Here is a 19,093-nt window from a genome sequence, read left to right on the forward strand (position 1 = left end):
AGCAATAATGCAGATACAACTGAGTCATTTGAGCAAATGTCAGTGTTGCTAAGTGAAATTTCCACAGGATTTAATTTGGCACTTACCATCTCGAGCTTGCCTCTTGGCCCCACAAGGCTGGAGACTGCAAAGGCTGTAAGCAGGCAGGCAGCAAGAGAGAAATATATATTTACGATGACCCTATACTATTTGTCTCTAGCTTCAGCAATGGCAGAATTAAAGCTGGGCCAAAACATCCATAGGAAGAGCGCCCCTGCAGTAAATCACAAAAAGGGTGATTACTTCTGAATATGGAAGACAGGCCAGGAAAGGCAGTTTGCCTTGGGCACTGAGTGGTTTGTACTTTTAAGCTTAATTATTTAGGATTTAGGGGAAAGGAGGATCATACAGCATAAACAAGCTACTATTCAAAGATGTGCTTCCTGGGACATATTCACACCCAGGATGGAGTTAACCTTCCTGTGTGCCTGTCCAAAGAGACAAGACTCAGGCAAGTTTATGCGCACTCACCAATCATTGCAAATAATTCCGAGTGGTACACTGATTCTTGGTTTTCGTGCCTCCTTCACATGCCTGGTTGATACAAGATAACAGCTATGGCCAAGCCAAAGTAGGCCCCAAAAGCATGGATGGTTATGGATGCCCCGAGATCACAGGCCTGAGGGGACAAAACCTTCATGTAAATAGAGACAAAACCTTCATGTAAATAGAGATGAAACCGAGTCTCCCTGCTGGAGGAAAGGCAATGAAAGAACTGTTTCACTGCATTTAAACTTAAAAAAAAGGAGATGGAGAACATGTAAGAGGAAGGGGTGGGGTATAAAACGGCTGTAAAACGGAACTGTGAAAGTTTTAGAACCCACGCTGAACTGGCTTTCAATCCTAACCCTAGTACCTCCTTGTGATGTGCGTTTGGACAAGTTACTAAACTCTGAATCTCAGATTCCGTAAAACAAGGAAATATTTCTCACCTAATGTGGTTGTGTTGAGCCTTAGAAGTGCCCATGTTTGTAACGTGCTAAAGTTCTAATCGCAAATCAATACATTCTAGGTTATTTCTTCACTTTAGTGCGATTCTTGGTGAACATATTATGTATTGCATTTAATACTAAATAAAGGTGATTTGCAATCACTTGAGATTGCACGTTTAAAGCTCACTTGGGGGAACAGATGTAGCTCTGTGGTTGAGTGCCTGCTTCCCATTTATGACATCCTGGGTTCAATCCTTGGTACCTCCTAAAAACAAATAAACAAAAAGCCCTCAATTTTAACTCGAAGAGTTTAAACTTCAAAAACACAGAATTTTCCCCATTTTGCCCCATCCCCCACTTTTTATATAATAACACAAAAGCATAAGTTCCAGGATTCATTTGAAGAAAGATATTTTAGGTCATTATTTAGTTCACAATATGATTTGACTCGATTTTCTTCATTTTGTTCTTTTCCAGGATTATTTGCTATCTCTTTCCCCCAATAGACTGTAACTATAAACACAGGGGCCATAACTATTTTGTTCATCACTAGAAAATTGTTTAATGAACTGTTTGACAGAGAAACAAGGAAAATCCTGAGGATTGCCTGGAAGTATTCTAGTTTTTATCCTTGGAAAAAGCAATGCATTTTCATGGGCAAGAAGAAATTTGATTTGGGCATTGACAAAAGCCCTATAAAAGGCTATTCATCTAGTAGTTGACCTGTAAATAGGAATTTATCACTGATAGACAATACAGTGTAATGAAAAGAACTGCAGAGTTAGAAAAATCTGGGTTTCAATACAGACTCAGGCAAGTCATATAATGTCTGTGTTATCAGCTTCATTGTATATAAATGGTAACAATAACAATACCTACCCTTAGAGTGCTGTTGTGAAGATGAAATGAAATGTTTGTAAAATCTTAGTTCATAATAGGCACTTAGGCACTCAAAGAATGATGACCATTATTATTACTTGTTATGGAATCACTATCACTAAGCTTTTCGCCTGGGCATCAGAGAGGGATTAGGCATTCACCATGCATTGTAGGACTAAACTGATGCCCACAGCTACATAAGTGTAAATCCACTAAACCTTAACCATAAATATCTCAGCAACAAGATATTCATTGCCAGAGAAGAGAGCAATCCCTATAATTGTCATGATTAGCATTTGAATTGGACTCGTTTTTCCCCAAAGAAATCAAAACTGTGACTGTGCTGACGTCTGCATTTATCATGCTGAGGGAAAAAGAAAGAATAGCATGAAGAATAATATGCACCTGAAATAAAGCTATGAGCTATAATGAACATTCACATCATATTAATCATTGCAAGACTCCTTTCCCTCAGCTTCCCATCAGGATTTTCCCAGGCATATTTTCATCCCTTCCCATTTCCTGCCCCTCTTCTCTTCCCCTCACAATACCTCTTAGTTACTATAAACATTTCCTTTATTTTAATTTACCTCTCCTCTTATCTCTTTTTCAGGATCTTATCTATTTTTAGTTGGTCTGTTGTTGAGTTGGTCTGTTGATTGTTTGTTGCTGCACAACAACAAGGACATTATGTTTACATTTCAAAAACAACTTTAGACAGATAAATAGTAGGGGATTTTTTTCCTGTAACTGAGAAGGAAGGAATAGGTATTTTATGAAAGGGGATTTCATGTACCCTTATAGTCAAACCAGAGAGGTCACAGACATGATTGTGTGGTACAGTTCAGTGGAGCAGGCATTGATTTAGATCCTTGAATTTCAACAATCTTCTCTTGCCTAACTAAGGCAGTGTGACAGCCAGTTTGAAGCCCCAGTGACAAGGGACGAAGCAGAGAATCAGTTGTTCTGGATGTTTGAAAAGAAGGGATGCTCATTTTTTATTCCAATGTGAATTTTTTCTCCATGACTGTACAGGACCCCTTGAACAATCGTTCCCCATTGGAGGTCAAGAGCAGCAATAAATTGGTTGATACCCACACTGCTGAAGCCATATTTCTTCAGGAAGCTCATGAGGAAACCAAACCCAAGAAATATCATAATGTGCACATCTTGGAATACTAGGAAAGAGCAGAGGAAAATGAATCTGCATGAGAAGACACTAAGAAGGTGTTGCATCATAGTATATCCCATTTATTAAATGCAATCACCTTTGTATAAAATGCTGCAAAAGGAAAACACTAACTGGCTGGCACAAGACTGGGTTTTTGTATCAGCTTGGTTATTTATCAACTTGAGCAAGTTATTCTGTATTTGAGCCTTCTTCTGGTACACTATATACTATATACCAGTATGCCTTTAAACCTCTCCCAAAAGAGGTTTTCATTACTTTGCACCTGTGCAAAGCATAGTTCAAGTATCAGGGTAAGATAAAAGTTTCCTCTTGTCTTTCATACAGCTTTTTGTATATACCTCCAGTTAGCTTTAGTCACTCTGTATTAGCATTTGTGTATCACACTGTAATAGTTAATTGATGAAGTATTCATCTCTTGCATTAGGTTGTAAATTTCCTGATAAAGGACTTAGGCTATATTCATCTTTTGCTCTGCTGAATTAGGAATGATGGTCTGCATATAGGAAATGAGGCAAGACATGTTGGATGGATGAATGGAGAAATGAATGAATCACGGGCTCCACTCTAAAATGGGGATAATAATATCAGTCTTGGAAAGCTTATGAATCATTATTTGAATCAAATGGAATAAAGTCTTTGTTAGCACTTTGTAAACCATGAAGCACCAAGCAAATATAAGAAGGATTTTTCTCCTCTGGAGGAAAGAATACTTGAGTTGGTACTGGAAAACCTGGAGGATTGGAAAATCCTCCCTTATCTCCTCCTCACCTGAAGAAATCTCTTCAGCCACCTCGTTACTGCTTCTTCCGTAGTTTCTGCAGCTCCTCAGTGCTGAGCTCTTCACAATGTTCCTCCACTACCTCCTCAACGTCAGCAGCATCAACGTCCAGACCCATGGAATGGCCCAAAGATTTAATATCTTGCACAGCTGTACCCTCTGTAGCTGCAGGCTTGGGGTCAGCCTCAAACCCTTCGAAGTCTCTCTGAGTCACAGCTTTTGACCACTAATTCTTCCATGCCAAAATATGCCATTCCTCTTTTTAAAATTATCAAACCAGGTGTGTGGCTGGCCTTAAACACTGAAGTGCTGAAACACTGTCATTACTCATTTTGGTTTGTTTTTCAGAAGATCAGCATGCAACACTTTTGCTTTTTCACATATCATGGCTTCCAATACACTGTTGCCCACTCACTGCTTCTCCAACCAAATTAAAAGTAGCTTTTCACCTTCCAGTGTTTAGGAAAGTTGCTTGATTACTGCTTTATCTCCTTTCACATCAGGCTTTTTCATTGCTTCTTTATTCTTAATGATGGAGGAGACTGTTGTTCTAGGCATTCTATATTCCTTAGCAAGATCAGTAATGTGAATACTGCTTGCATATTTACCTATTATTTCTTTTTTTCCCTCAATAGTGGTGCAAAGTAATTTTCTTTTCTGCTGAGTACTATCACTGCTCATTTTCTTAGGACCCACAATGTAAAAAAACCCACGAAAATACACAAAATGACCACAGAAACTAAGATAAGACCACAGTGGGATGTGCACAGGGCAAGAGCTACTGCATGACTAATGTGTGACTCCTTGTTTCAGCTGGGAAGGGTGGCGAGTCACGAAGCAACCAACACCAACAAGTTCTACCTTGAACATCAAGTACCAAATGATGTGTACTAGACAAAATTTTGTTGTCCAAATGTGTTGAGTATCAAATCCAAAGTGTTTCAAAGCAGTTGAATACCAAGATATGACTGTACCACATTTTGTTTATCCACTCATCAGTTGATGGACAGTTGGGTTCTTTCCATATTTTAGAAATTGTGAAAAATACTGCTTTGAACATCAGTTTGCAAATGTCAGTTCACATCCTTGCTTTCAATTCTACTGAATATATTCCTATTAACAGGAGTGCTGTATCATATGGCCATTCTATATTTGCTTTCTTGAAGAACTGCCAAACTGTTTTCCACAAAGTTTGCACCATTATACATTCCCACCAACAGTGAAGGAGTGTTCCTATTAATATTTCTCTACATCCTCTCCAGCACTTATAGTTTTCTGTTTTTGTAATAATGACCATTCTATTAGGTGTGAAATGATATCTCAGCTTAATTTTGATCTGCATTTCCCTAATAGCTAATGATGTGCATTGCTTTTCATGTGCTTTTTATCCCTTTGTATTTGCTCTTTGGAGAAATGTCTATTCAATCTTTGGTCCATTTTTTAAATTGGGTTGTTTATCTTTTTTATCATTGGATTGTATAATATGCTAATCCATGATATAACATGGATATCTTAGAGTGCTCTTATTCCTCTTATAATTGACAGATTTTAAAGTGTGCAGCAAATAATTGCTTTTATAAAATTGTGTTATCTAATTTTGTAATGTTTAATACCAGGAGTAATAATTCTTCCAGTTCTTTCCCTCTTTCCCTTTGAAACAAAACAAGGTATTTTATACGGTGGGGGGAATTTCATGTATTTACAGTTCTCTTGTGTTTTTTTGCTTCTGATCTAATGCTCTTTATTGCTTTTCACCACAAAACTGCATAGAATCTTCATCTATTAAGTTGCAAATGTGCACTTAGAAAGTTATAAAAACTATTGACAGATAATGAATCTGTATAAAAGGTATGGATAAAAGTTCTTAAAAAATTAGGATTATGTATTACTCTTCATTCTGTTCTAAGAATTTTGGGGGTGGGGAGAGGTGAGAGAGAGAGCCATGTGTTTAGTTTTGTGGTCCAAGACCCTGCTAATAAAAGATTAAGATATCCTTTTAGTTAGAAATAAGGAATTTCTTTAGTGTTTTGAAAATTTGGGAAGTCTTCCAACAGATTTAAGGACTACCAACCATTTAATTCTAAATCAAAGGTTTTCAAAAGAGGCAATTTTAGCCCCTAGAGGTCATTTGCCAATGTTTTGGAAACATTTTTATAAAATTAAATTTTATTGAAGTATGTCATTCATGGATGAACACACATAAACAATAAATGTATAGCAAAATTTGTTTATTTACAAAACAAACATGCATATCGTCATAAGGCATCCATATATTACCCACCATCAAAACCTTGTAGTGAAACATTTGTTACAATGTTTCAAATGAGAGAGTATCATCAAAGCAATATTACTAATTGTAACCCATTTCACACATTTGGTATATTCCCCCCCAATCTACCTGATTATTAACATGCTGTTTTCTGCTCTTATATTTGTTATTCATAAAAAACTTTCTCATATTTGTCCTATTAACCACAGCCATCTTATACCACTGCCTCCTTGTGTTATATAGACTTATGCTTTGTACAGTCCATTCAACATGTACACTCAGTGGCTCTCATTTTCATCCCAGAGTTGTACTGTCATCATCTCAGTCAATATTGGAATGTTTTCATTACTTCAAAAGGAAAAATCCCATACCTCTTATACCCCTTTATAGGTGTCCTTTAGTAATGAAAAAAAATATCTTCTTGCCATTGCTGCAAAATATTACAGTATTACTGTAAACAATTGTCCATAAGTTATAGTAGTTGTAATTTTCCCATGTATCACCATATTCTTAGCATTTTATAAAAGAAGAGCATTTTATATTTGTACCATTAGCCACAAGCCTCATCCACCACTGAAATCACTCTGTTATGTAGACCATAGATTATTCTTGGAGATATTTTTTAATTGTCATCACTTGGCAAGTGGGGGGAAGTGTTGCTCTTGTTGGTGGGTAGAGGCTAGGAATATTGCTAGAAATCTGCAAGGTACAAGACACTCCCCACAACAAATCTTGGTTTAACTCAAATGGCTTTTAAGGGTTCAGCATACTGTAGAACTTTATTTTTCTTTAAAATTCTAGACAAAAAGAGAAAATGCTGGCTTGATACACTTAATAGCTTCTGCCCAGTAGCACAGCAACTTTTAGATTCTGATTTGAGGCAAGATGAAAGAGGAGAGCTCCAGGTTTCCAGGTTTTCCTTGTTTCCCATGGCTGCTCCTTAGACCATATTAGTTGTTTTTATTTCAAGTGTTTACTGGGAAATTGTTAAACATAAAACAAATGGGGATACCATAAAACATAAAATGCAGAAATCTCAAGGTGTTAGAATCTTTCAGTATTCTTATGGTTCCCATCTTCCTGGCTGAGTTGAGTTTGTGCCTTTCACATTTTAGGGAAACCCCATACTGATTAAGAACCCTGCTTTGGCTCTGACAGTAATTCATATTTCATTTGACTTATTGACTAGCTGTGTGCCCTTGGATAACAAAAATGGACTTCCTCCTGTGTAAGATGGGAATAATGCTGCCTCCTAAGTTTCCATGAGGTCAGGAACTTTGTTTTATTGCTCTCCCAATGCGTCCGGTACCTGGGACAGAGAACATGCTAAATAAATATTATTGAATAAGCATGTAAAGCCCTGGTGTGATTCCTAAGACCCAGAAAGATGCTATGTTTAATATTGGTATGTACTAAGAAGATTTTCATGTTTAGATTCAATATTAAAATATGCCATAATTTTTTGCCATTTTCAAATAACCACACTGTTTCTTTTTCTATTAGTTGATGATGTGCTGAAAAAAAAAACCAAAACATTTCATCTGCTTCTTAAAGAAATGAACTATCTAAATAAGGGATTCTTAACCTTTTTGTTCTACAGACCCCTTTGCTAGTCAGGTGAAAGCCATGGACCCCTTACTATGTTCACACTATACTGTGTATTATTTAAGAAACATATCACACCCACACCAACATGTCCCTACAAGAATAATGTGTTTTTTTGCATTTAAAAAAATTATTGAAGTATATCACTCATACACGAACATACATAAACAATAAGTGTATAGGAATAGTTGTGAACTTACAAAACAAGTATATATAACATCATAGAGGGCTCTCATACCTCACCCTATCACCAATACCTAGCATTGTTGTTAAACATTTTAAACTAATGATTAAAGAGCATCCTCAAAATATTACTGCTAACCAAAATATTTCCCCCCAATCCACCTTGTCATTATTTTATTTATTTGTTTATTTATTTATTTCTCTCCCCTCCCCCCCCCACCCTGGTTGTCTGTTGTCTTTGTCTATTTGCTGCGTCTTCTTTGTCCGCTTCTGTTATTGTCAGCAGCATGGGAATCTGTATTTCTTTCTGTTTCGTCATCTTGTTGTGTCAGCTCTCCGTATGTGTGGTACCATTCCTGGGCAGGCTGCACTTTCTTTCGTGTTGGGTGGCTCTCCTAACGGGGTGCACTCCTTGCGCGTGGGGCTTCCCTATGCGGGGGACACCACTGCGTGGCAGGGCACTCCTTGCATGCATCAGCACTGCACATGGGCCAGCAGCACACGGGTCAAGGAGGCCCGGGGTTTGAACCATGGACTTCCCATGTGGTAGACGGATGCCCTAACCACTGAGCCAAGTCCACCGCCGTCATTATTTTTTATACTATTTATACATAAATACACATAAACAATAAGTGTATAGTAAAAGTTATGAACTTAAAAAGCACACATACATAACATCATACAGGGGCCCCACACATCAACCCTCCACCAACACCTTGCATTGTTGAGAGATGTTTGTTATAAATTAGGAAAGAATATTATCCAAATTTTATTACTAATTATAGTCCTTATCTTACATTTGGTGTATTTTTCCCCCAACCCACCTTATTATTTTTAAAATATATTTTTATAACGGACATTGTAGACTTACAAAACAACATGCACATGTGAAGAATTCCCAAACAACACCCTTCTATCAACACACCACACTGTGTTAGAACATTTGTTACAGATTATGAGATAATATTATCCGATTATTATCATGTCCATAGTGGACATTTGGCACATATTTTCCATACTCTCCCACTTTCCCATTATCAACATAGTACATCTTTGGCATAGATGCATGAATGTCACATTATTACTCATACCCACAGTCTGTAGGTCACTCCTGTTGTATTTTTCCCTTGCTTGTCCACATCCCCACCACCCTGCAGTAGTGATATACATTTAGCTCTAGCTAACAAAGGACGCTCTTGCATCTGTACCATCAACCACAATTCTCTTCCACCTCTGGGTTTACTGTGCTATTCAGTCCCTAGATTATTCTCTAACATTCTGCCAATTGGCATTTCCATCTCTAGACTACCATTTTCATCCACATCCTCTTTTATAAACCAGCTGTTACACACTCACTATAATGTGTTACCATCAATGCTGTATATGTCCACACTTTCACAGTAAAACTAATTAAAACATCTACATACATTAAACATCAGTAGTCCATCTCAGTCCTCCTCTTATCTCCTTTTAAGAATCCACCACCTTCCACCAGGTCCTAAGATATTTTCCTTCATTTTCTTCTAGAAGCTCTATGGTTCTTGCCTTTATATCTAGGATTTTTATTCATTTTGAGTTAATTTTTAGATATCCCCAACTCTCTCAGCACAATTTGTTGAATGTACTATTCTGCCTGAGCTGGGTGGGTTTGACAGACTAGTCAAAAAATTACTTGACCATAGATGTGAGAGTCTGTTTCTGAACCAATAGTTTGGTTCCATTTATCTTTGTGTCTGTCTTTATGCTAGTACCATGTTGTTTTTACCACTGTAACTAGGTAATATGATTTAAAATCCAGAAATGAGAGTCCTCCAACTTCACATTTCCTTTTTAAGATGTTTCTGGTAATTCAGGACCCCTTGCCCTTCTAAATAAATTTGATAATCATGTATTGCATTTACTTTAAAAATGCTGGTGGAATTTTTATCGGGATTGCACTGAATCTGTGTATCAATTTGAGTACAATTGACATCTTAATGATATTTAGTCTTCCATCTGTGAGCAAGGAATTAATGTTCTTCCAATTATTTAGGCCTTTTAAAATTTCTTTTAACATTGAGTTGTAGTTTTCTGAATACAAGTGCTTTACATTGTTGGTTAAGTTTATTTCTGAATATTTTGGTTTTATTTGTTATATTTTATTTTCACCCCTCTTTTGGCACTTTCAGTTACTTTTATTTATATAATCTTCACTTCTAAACTCTCTTCCAGGCCTCTCTCTCTCGTCTTTTCTTTTCAGGCTGTAGCACTCCCCTTAGTATTTTCTGTAAATCTGGTCTTTTGGTTACAAATTCTCTCAGTTTCTGTTTATCTGTGAATATTCTAAACTCACCCTCATTTTTGAAAGACAGTCTTGCCAGATATAAGATTCTGGCTGAAAGTTTTTCTCTGGCAGTATCTGAAATATATCATACCACTGTCTTCTAGTTGCCATGGTTTCTGGAAATAAATCAGCACTTAATCTTACTGGGTATCCTTATATGTTATGCGTTGCTTTTCTCTTGCTCCTCTCAGAATTCTCTCTTTGTATTTGGCATTTGACACTCTGATTAGTACATGTTTTGGAGTTGGTCTATTGGGATTTTTTGGCTGGGAGTACATTGTGCTTCTTGGACATGGATATCTATGTCCTTCAATAGGGCGAGGAAATTATTTACCATTATTTCTTCAGATGTTCCTTCTACCCCTTTTCCCTTCTCTTCTCCTTCTGGGATACCCATGAAACATGTTTGCATGTCTCTTGCTGTCATTTAGTTCCCTAAAGCCTTGTTCAATTTTTCCCAATCTTTTCTTCATCTATTCTTTTGTATGTTCAATTTCAGGGCCATTTCTTCAAGCTCACTGAACCTTTCTTCTGCCTCCTCAAAGTCACTATTAAATGATTCTAATTTTTTTTAAATTTCAATTTTTGCACCTTTCATTCCTGTAAGATCTGCTATTTTTCTATGTATGCTTTCAAATTCTTCTTTGTGCTCATCCAATGTCTTCTTAATATCTTTAATCTCTTTAGCCGTCTCAATGAATTTATTAAGAGATTTGTTTGAACATCTATGCTTAGTTGTCTCAACTCCTTTATGTCATCTGGAGGCTTATCTTGTTCCTTTAAGTGGGCCATAGCTTCCCGCATCTTGATGTGGATTATAATTTTTTGTTGGTGTCTTGGTATCTGGCTTACTAGAATATTTATTGTGTTGGCAGTTTTTTCTTTAGTTTAGGGCTTCCTGCACTTTTTCCCTTGCTGGTTGTGTAGTAGGAGCCAAGGTTGGTGCTATAAGCTGTGGAAGCTCAAGCTGCCCTCATTGCCACAGGGACAGATGAAGCTTCTCCCAACTTTCTCCTTTGCCAGGGGAAGGGACAGAGCCACAGCTGTGTGGAATAATCCAAGTTGTGCAGGCTTAGACTGTAGTTGCTCAGAGAGACTGATGAAGCTTCATGCCCCTTTCTCCCCTGCCTGGCGTGGGGATGGAGCTGCAGGTGTGGGCAGCAATCTGTGCAGTGCAGATCCAGGATGACTGCAGTTGCCCTGGTAGACTTCAGGCTATTTAGTTTGTGTCAGCCCAATGTACCTTCAGTTACATGGATAGGCTGGTGCAGGGCCCGCCACCTTCCTCCCTGCCAGAGGTGGGGCTGAAGCTTACGCTAGGGCTGCAGGCCAATCTAGGTAAAAAAAACCAGTCCCTACCATCACAGTGACTTTCAGTCAGTCTGGCTTCCCCTCATGCAGAGGGTGGAGTCAAAATCGTGGCTACTGGCCTCTTTCAGACTTGGACAGGTTCAAACTTTAGCTGTTATTAGGGTTATACTTTAGCTAGCCAAATCCACCAATCAGTAGCTGAAATTGGTGGCCAACCATCTCCTCTTCCCCTGTTTTTGGGAAATGGAGCTTCCAATTCCAGCCACAGAATAGCTCCTGGGGCAGCTTGCACAACCAATGCAGGGTGATCACCAGCTTCCATGGCACAGCCTGTAATTTCCCAGAGAGGCTAACGCAGGTCCCCCCAGCTTCCTCCATGCTGGAGGCGGGGCTGGGGCTTATTCTAGAGCTGCAATTTGACCTAGATGGATAGATGCAAGTCCCTACTAGCACTGTGATCCTGCTTCCCCTTGTGCCAGGTGCAGAGTTAAGATGGTGGCTCCCAGGCTCAAACTTTAGCTGTTCTCAGGATTATATTTGAGCCCACTGAATTTACTCATCAGTAGCTGAAGTTGGTGCCCAACCATCTTTTCCTCCCCCATTTTTGGGGAGTGGAGCTTTCAATTTCAGCCACGGAACAGCTCCGGAGGTGGCTTGTGCCTCCAGTGTTGGATGGGCACCAGCATCTGGGGTGTGGAGCACTCTACTTACGAGTCATCTCTGCAGATGAGCAGTCTCCTCCTTCCATTCCTTCAAGGATGTTGCAGGATGCACTTCTGGTCTGTTGGAGCCCCCAAACAGATGTTCTAAAATAGTTTTGGGTGATTTCTTTTTTTTTTAAGATTTATTTTATTTATTCCCCCCCCCCCCAACCCCCTTGTCTGCTCTCTGTGTCCGCTTGTACCCTCAGTGGCAACGGGAAACTGCCTCTCTTTTTTGTTGCATCATCTTGCTGTGTCAGCTCTCCATGTGTGCGGTGCCAGTCCTGGGTGGGCTGCACTTTTTTTCACGCAGGGCAGCTCTCCTTGCAGGGCGCACTCCTTGCAAATGGGGCACTCCCATTTGGGGGCACCCCTGTGTGGCACAATACTCCTTGCACGCAGCAGCGATGTGTGTGGGTCAGCACACCACACGGGTCAGGAGGCCCTGGGTATGGAACCCTGGACCCTCCCCATATGGTAGGCAGGCGCTCTATCAGTTGAGCCATGTCAGCTTTCCTCTGGGTGATTTCTAACTGCTCCGTAGCAGGAGTTGACTCTAGGAGCTCCTTACTCTGCTGCTATCTGTGGGTTGTAGAATAATGTTTTTTTAAAATTTTCAGTTCAAGCTCACGGACCCCCTGAAATCTTACCACAGACCGAAGGGATCTGTAGACCCTGGTTAAGAATCCATGATCTAAATATTGATGCCTCACTTTAATTCCACAATACCTTATCTGGAACCTTCAGTGATTCCATTGAACTCTGTAATTTGTTCAGAATACAGGGTATTAAGATCACCCATCTTGTTGTTTTCTCTGAGAAAAATAATTATCAAACAAAGAATATATTTTTGATCTTTTAAAGTTGACTGATACCAGTGGGAGACAAAATATATTTTAACAAATCTATTGGAATATGAGTACATGTAAACAGATGTAGTCTAAATTCTTACCTGATAATTAGCCCAGTCATTACAATGGAGTGGTTAAAGTACACATTTTGTACTGTGTTTAGAATGCCATTGGGCTCTTTTACCAACTAATCATTTGATCTTGGGCAAACTGCTTTCTCTAAACTCCAAATTCATCATAGGCATTTCTTCTTAACATCTATGCTAAAGGTTGTTTTGAGGAATAACTGATGAATGCATTCTTAGTACAGTACCCGGGACATATCAAGCATTCAGTAGAATTATCTTTGTTATACTTAAAGCACCATCACTGCTTCTGAAGTGTTATGTTTATCTCAAGTTAAAGCACTTGTATGATTGTTTGAGTTGTGAGCTGTATGAGCAGCTTTTTTTATGGAACTCCATTTTTTCTTGCAAGAATAACTAACAGGTAAATTATAGTTTTTTAGACTTGAGTACTTGGTAGACAGTCTCTCAGAAATGAATGAAGTGTGCCTATTGCTTTAATGAAAACAATTGATACTAGTTGTTGCCAATGATAAAATTTGAGTTTTTAAGCAAAAATTAGAATTTTGGAAATTACATCTGCCATCCTTGCTTAATAGCTTCCTAATACTCCTCAAGTTTTTCTGATGAGGTATGATAAAAAATCACAAATGGGTAAAGAGCCATGCAAGGTACAAGATAAAACAATGAATTTGAAAGTAACAATGTAAAAAAGTTTACTGATATGATTTTAATGTCCTTTAGACATTAGAGAATTTGTAGATTCTCTGATACTAGGTAGAGTCTTCAAAGTGCTTTTTCCTTAAGTCATGTGTTTTTTAGACAGTGTACATGTTAACTAGTATTAGCTGGCTGTCATGGTCAAGCATTCAGCCCTTGTCAGGTATTTGCCTCAATAGAGTGACCAATACTTTGCACTAGGTGCCATGGAAACCTAAAGTTACAGGACCTGGTTTCTCAAAGAATATCTCTGGAGTCATTTATGACATGAAACATGGTACACGGTTGTGCCATATACTTCCGTAGTTCTGTAGCACCATTCCTTTCTCTACTCTTCAGGAAAGCATGTCAGATGCAAGTAAGTGAGAGGGATGATATTATAGAAATAAACTTGTATCATTTAATTTACTTAAAAAATAAATTAATGGCCTACTTTACTTATTTGTGAAAAACTCATAACTTTTACCACATTGCAGTGTAGAACTGTTGTAATGCCCTATAAGCTCCTTAGGCAGGAACCAAGCCTTCTCTATGCTTGATTGCCTGGACTTGGCATGGTGTGCGGCACTAGGTAGACATCCAAAGATGTCTGTTGATTTGACTTCAATATATTTCCTTATAGTGAATATTAATGACTGGCTCTCTATAACTTCTAAGTTTTGTGTAAGTCAGTTCTCTGAAATTAGGAAAACAAAGCATATATAAAATAAATATGCTATATTTTCTAAGACTATTCTACAAAATATTTTAAACAGGGATAAATATAGCTGAACTGGAAGATCATTACTAGCCTGAGTTTTATTTCTTGACAGCTGCTTTACAGGAGGGAGAATTTCTAATTGTGATAGACTGGTTTATGAACATTTTAAATGAATGAATACTGACTTCTATGCAAAATTTCACTTTCTCTTCTAATGCCCTTCTTTTTAGTCTCTAGTGGCCTGCTACAGATGAATTATCCCACCCGCCCAGCCCCATCCCAACCTCACTGCCCTTATGAATGGGGAAAGTGTTTATGATGCTGTTTCTCTCTCTCTCTTTCTCCCTCTCTCTCTCTCTCTGTTGGCTGTTTATAGTCAGAAACTTTTGTTGGTTTCATGTACAATATATACTGATTGTTAATCATCACTATCATTGGCAACTATGACTTAATTTTTTTAAAGTGAAAAAGTATCCAGCCTTGGATATCATCTTTGATTCTTTCTTTCACATTTCACAAAGTTCATATATCAAAAGATCATGTTAGCTATGCTTTCACATTTTTGCCAAAATTTGATCATTTCCCAGGACTTGCTCCACCTCTACCTTGGTCCTGGCTACTATCATTTCTCTGAAAGATACTGAATTGGCCTCCTAATATGTCTTCCTGTGTAACTCCTTGGCGCCCCCTACAATCTATTCTTTACTCAACAATCAGAAGGTCCATTTAAAGCGTAAGTAGGTTACATTCCTTCCTCCAAGTCCTCCTGTGGCTTCCTAACTTACTCAGAATAACAACCACATGATTATAATGGCCTATGATCCCTTGTAGCACCCAGCCCCTCATGCCCTGACTTCCTCTCCTGCTAGTCTCTATACTTGCTTACTTCACATATTAAATTCCCCAGGGACTTTGCATTAACCATTTCTTCTACATTAAATGCTCTTTCCCCAGTATCCATATAATTCACTTTCTTGCTTTTTTTAGTTACGTTCAAATGTCACTTCTTATCAGAATGAACTTCCAGACCATGAGATAACTGCCTTTCTCAACCAGGTTACTCATCTAAACCACTGAACAATTAAAAAAATGATGTGATTTTTCTGGATCCCCAAAGTGGTGCAGGATTAGTACCATTCTAGATACATAGGAGAGAAGTTAATTCACTTGATACAGGAGATGTTTTGGGGTATGAGGATGTAGTATTCTCCCATAACCCCACTTGAGAAAGGTCATTCCCCCTTGCCCAGATGCATCTATTTCTCTCTTCTTGTTTCCTATATACTATCTAAATGTGGGTCTATTCTCTATGTAATGAAAAGAGAACTAGATGTGGAACCTGAGTCTCTGACTTAAGATGTTTTCCCTTAAATTGTACTTGTGCATTTTGGCTAGTCCACTTATCACTTCTAGGTCATAATTTCTTCTTGAGAATGATTATATTAATTTCCTCAACAAGCTTTGGGAATGAAAAAATAAATATCCAATTATTCTTAGGAAGTTTTAAACCTAGGCTACAAAATGATAATTAATATTTCTACTATTTTAATTAATTAAAATTTAAAATTATTTGAGCCTCATTAAAAAATCAATACAATATATGTAATAGTGATATACTGTTATACTGTAGTGATAACTACTTCCTGGTTAAAGAGGTTATGAATGTGCCTGGCTCATTAAAAGAATTTAGTAATTGGTAGTCATTACTATAATATTAAATATTTTACAGCCTGCCTTTCCAAAATTGAAAACAAAATCCTTCCTTCCCTCAGTCACCAATCCTAGAGAAGTTTCTTGTCTTAAGATGTTTAAGTGCGCAGACTTTTCTTCTCCATCTTATATATAACTTTCATTAGAAACTCTGTTTCTCTATGAACATTATAAATTCCTGAAGACTTCCTTTTCAAGTAAAACTCCTTAACTTCTACCTCATCCTAAATATATTTTCTCTTTTGGGGGCTGATTTCTTTTATACCATGCAAAACTAGTCATCAATTCAGGGAGAAATAAAGTCATTTAGCAGGAGGTAGGAAATCCAAAAATTTACAATTATTTTAATTCTCAGCTTCTTTTTTGTTCATTTGTTTGTTGTATTTTTAATTTATTTTTTGTTAAAGAAATGGTGCTCACTGGGACATGGACTGAGCATTGCATGTAGGAAATTTATGGAGAAGCTCTCCCAATGGAGGGAGTCTGACTATTAGACTTCAGTCCCATTTTCAGCTCTTTGATATGATACTTTAATAGACAAAGACCTATCTAAACACCTAATTCACAGAAGACCATATACCATAGCAGAAACATATAATACCCTTAACATTTAGAACTATCACATAATTCTGGAAGGAGCTTAAATAGTTATAGTGCTCAATGATTGTACTTTCTGAGATCCTGAGGAACCCACAAATATAAAATAAGAATTGGAATTCCTAATTACAAGGATACAAATTGAGGAATCTGTCCATATCTGATGGCTTGGTGGTATTGAGCTGATGGGCATTTTTCTGCTCCATTTCATACTGACAATATATTTCAAATGAAGCAATCATGACAACCTCCAGGCCAACAGAACTTGAACCTCATGTTTATGGCAAAAGCCAGAGGCACACTAAGCGCTTCACAGACTGTGGAAGGTTGATAAGAACAGAGGGTTTGCTCTGTGTGTGGAATCAGACTGCATGCTCAAGGCACCCCAATGACTTGGCAAAAAAAAAAAAAAAAGCCAAAAGTGGTTAAAAGTTCTCACCCATTAGGGATAATTATGCTCTGAAATTGAATTATTCTGAATGCTGGTCTGAAGGTTATATAATACTTTGGATTGGAAGAAGCAAGATGATGAAGTTGATCTATTGCATCCATGTGTCTAGAATCCGATTTAACTTAATTTATCCTCTGCTCAGCTATCTGGGGCTCCTTACACCAGTCCATCTTTTTAGGTCAGAGTTACCAAAGGACAACAGTTCAAGAGGCTTCTATTCCAGCCAAAGGAAACTTTACCCCAGAGACCTGGATGGTAGGTGCAGCCACAGGTCTGGAATCAGACAAAGCTGGCTGGAATGTTGGCTTTAAGACTGTGGGACCTGGGGAGGTTAAGTGACTTTTCTGGACCATAGTTAGTTCCTCTGTACACATTTCTGAAGGCTATAAGGAGAGATACAGCCTTTAAGCACTTAACACGTGCCTGAGACACTGGAATTATTCTAAAAGGTAGGTGTGTTCTCATCACCCTGGAGAGGTTTCTGTGGAGGCAGGTTGCTGGGGCTGGGCCTGAAGTTCTATGTGCCCTGGGCTCAGCTTGCTGTCTCATCGTGCAGCTGCTTCACCAGGGCTCCCCAAGGCACTCAGCCAGAGCTGATTGGCTGGAGACCCCTCTTGCCAAGGAACTTACAACTCTGGACCTCATTTTCTCATCTTTAAAAATGATTTAAATGAAAAAGATTTAAGAAAAACTATGGTCAAGGGCTTCCTGATTTCCCCCTGAAATCACTTCCAGGTTCCTGGCAGGAGAGCAAAGGAGCAAGGACACCAGAATGGCTTCTCTAGGGAGCAGAAGCACTGTGGGCAGAGGCATTTCCAACAAATGGGCTTTAATTCCTTTTCCAGGTTGGTCAAATCACAGGCCCCAGGATGCAGGGGCTGGGAGGCACCTCAGGCCACGGAGTCGACATTGTCCACTTCACAGGTGAGAACACCAAGGCCAGAGCAACTGGGCAACATGCAGGGAGCATACACTAGGACTGCAGTGGAGTCAGAGCCGAAACCTAGGTCTTCAGAGTGGTAGGGAGTATCCTGATGTTCAGGCTTGCAAGTTTTTGAAAACACAGTGCTTGGGTTGTTTCCTGTCTGAACTTGTTCACTGACTTCTTTACTTTGGAGAACCACATTTAGCTTATGAATAGAAGGTAAGTATTAGGGTTGCAGATCAGTGCACCTCAGCCTCATGACCTAGCCCCAGTGCTGTAGGAGAGGTCAGAGGTCAGTGGGGGCTGCATCATGCCTACCTGTGGGGGTGAGGAGAAAGGACTTGCATGTTTGCTTAGCTTCTGTGGCAGCATCTGTTCTGAGGGTGTGTGAGGATATGGCAGGATGAAGCTGCAGGGACAGGGCACTCCAGTCCACCAGCCTCTGTGGCCTCAACCTGCAGGTGAAGGAGCAGAGTCCAGGGAGAGCAGCGCCTCCTTGGGAGTCTCAGCTGGCATTGTTGATGGAGTTCTGGGGACCACCCAGCAGATTCTCATACTCACCTTCCTCTGCTGGGGACTGGCTCCTGAGAGGCGGATCAGCAGCTGGTGGAGCTGCCCATTGTAGAGAGTGGTACCCATCAAGAGGATGAGGAAGCTAAGGATCTGAGGAGGCTGGAGGCTCCCCCAACACAGCACCAGAATTCAATTTAATCTAATTCAGCACACATTCCTTGAGTGCTAGGTAGTACAGGAGACACAAAATCAAACAAGGCATAGAATGGGTCCTGGAGGAAGTTAAGAATCTAGTTGGGGAGACAGAAATATGAGGAAATGATTGCATACAAAGAGATAAATTATACAT

The 19,093-nt window shown here is 38.9% G+C and overlaps 1 pseudogene; it reads right to left on the reverse strand.

Moving 5' to 3' along the window:
- The window catches only part of LOC101421193 (ammonium transporter Rh type A-like), a 29,697-nt pseudogene extending 10,827 nt beyond the window's left edge, over positions 1–18,870 (reverse strand).
- Between the last annotated feature and the right edge of the window lie 223 nt (positions 18,871–19,093).

The sequence above is a fragment of the Dasypus novemcinctus genome, chromosome 11 (assembly GCF_030445035.2).
Source record: "Dasypus novemcinctus isolate mDasNov1 chromosome 11, mDasNov1.1.hap2, whole genome shotgun sequence".
NCBI classification, from domain to species: domain Eukaryota; kingdom Metazoa; phylum Chordata; class Mammalia; order Cingulata; family Dasypodidae; genus Dasypus; species Dasypus novemcinctus.